This window comes from Bufo bufo, chromosome 4 (genome assembly GCF_905171765.1).
Source record: "Bufo bufo chromosome 4, aBufBuf1.1, whole genome shotgun sequence".
NCBI lineage: Eukaryota > Metazoa > Chordata > Amphibia > Anura > Bufonidae > Bufo > Bufo bufo.
This window is the reverse complement of record NC_053392.1, coordinates 193,119,167-193,121,317: the sequence shown is the minus strand read 5'-3', so window position 1 is coordinate 193,121,317 and position 2,151 is coordinate 193,119,167.

Here is a 2,151-nt window from a genome sequence, read left to right as displayed (position 1 = left end):
ATAGTTCTACATGTCTTTGATAAAAAAAAAATGTTTGGGTAGAAAAAAAATGGTTTGGGTAAAAGTTATAGCGTTTACAAACTATGGTACAAAAATGTGAATTTCCGCTTTTTGAAGCAGCTCTGACTTTCTGAGCACCTGTCATGTTTCCTGAGGTTCTACAATGCCCAGACAGTACAAACACCCCACAAATGACCCCATTTCTGAAAGTACACACCCTAAGGTATTCGCTGATGGGCATAGTGAGTTCATAGAACTTTTTATTTTTTGTCACAAGTTAGCGGAAAATGATGATTTTTTTTTTTTTTTTTTTTTTCTTACAAAGTCTCATATTCCACTAACTTGTGACAAAAAATAAAAACTTCCATGAACTCACTATGCCCATCAGCGAATACCTTGGGTCTCTTCTTTCCAAAATGGGGTCACTTGTGGGGTAGTTATACTGCCCTGGCATTCTAGGGGCCAAATGTGTGGTAAGGAGTTTGAAATCAAATTCAGTAAAAAATGACGAGTGAAATCCGAAAGGTGCTCTTTGGAATATGGGCCCCTTTGCCCACCTAGGCTGCAAAAAAGTGTCACACATCTGGTATCTCCGTACTCAGGAGAAGGTGGGGAATGTGTTTTGGGGTGTCATTTTATATATACCCATGCTGGGTGAGAGAAATATCTTGGCAAAAGACAACTTTTCCCATTTTTTTATACAAAGTTGTCATTTGACCAAGATATTTATCTCACCCAGCATGGGTATATGTAAAAAGACACCCCAAAAACACATTCCTCACCTTCTCCTGAGTACGGGGATACCAGATGTGTGACACTTTTTGCAGCCTAGGTGGGCAAAGGGGCCCATATTCCAAAGAGCACCTTTCGGATTTCACAGGTCAATTTTTACTGAATTTGATTTCAAACTCCTTACCACACATTTGGGCCCCTAGAATGCCAGGGCAGTATAACTACCCCACAAGTGACCCCATTTTGGAAAGAAGAGACCCCAAGGTATTCGCTGATGGGCATAGTGAGTTCATGGAAGTTTTTATTTTTTGTCACAAGTTAGTGGAATATGAGACTTTGTAAGAAAAAAAAAAAAAAAAAAAAAAAATCATTTTCCACTAACTTGTGACAAAAAATAAAAAATTCTAGGAACTTGCCATGCCCCTCACGGAATACCTTGGGGTGTCTTCTTTCCAAAATGGGGTCACTTGTGGGGTAGTTATACTGCCCTGGCATTTTCCAGGGGCCCTAATGTCTGGTAAGTAGGTAAATGACCTGTGAAATCTGAAAGGTGCTCTTTGGAATGTGGGCCCCTTTGCCCACCTAGGCTGCAAAAAAGTGTCACACATCTGGTATCTCCGTACTCAGGAGAAGGTGGGGAATGTGTTTTGGGGTGTCATTTTACATATACCCATGCTGGGTGAGATAAATATCTTGGCAAAAGACAACTTTCCATTTTTTTTTATACAAAGTTGGCATTTGACCAAGATATTTATCTCACCCAGCATGGGTATATGTAAAATGACACCCAAAACATATTCCCCAACTTCTGCTGAATACGGAGATACCACATGTGTGACACTTTTTGCAGCCTAGGTGGGCAAAGGGGCCCAAATTCCTTTTAGGAGGGCATTTTTAGACATTTGGATACCAGACTTCTCACGCTTTGGGGCCCCTAAAATGCCAGGGCAGTATAAATACCCCACATGTGACCCCATTTTGGAAAGAAGACACCCCAAGGTATTCAATGAGGGGCATGGCGAGTTCATAGAAAAAAATAATTTTGGCACAAGTTAGCGGAAATTGTTTTTTTGATTTTGTTCTCACAAAGTCTCCCTTTCCGCTAACTTGGGACAAAAATTTCAATTTCATGGACTCAATATGCCCCTCAGCGAATACCTTGGGGTGTCTTCTTTCCAAATGGTGTTATTTGTGGGGTGTTTGTACTGCCCTGGCATTTGAGGGTCTCCACAATCATTACATGTATGCCCAGCATTAGGAGTTTCTGCTATTCTCCTTATATTGAGCATACGGGTAATGAGATTTTTTTTTTCCGTTCAGCCTCTGGGCTGAAAGAAAAAAAATGAACGGCACAGATTCTTCATTCGCATCGATCAATGTGGATGAAAAAAATCTCTGCCAAAAAAAAAAAAAGGAGGG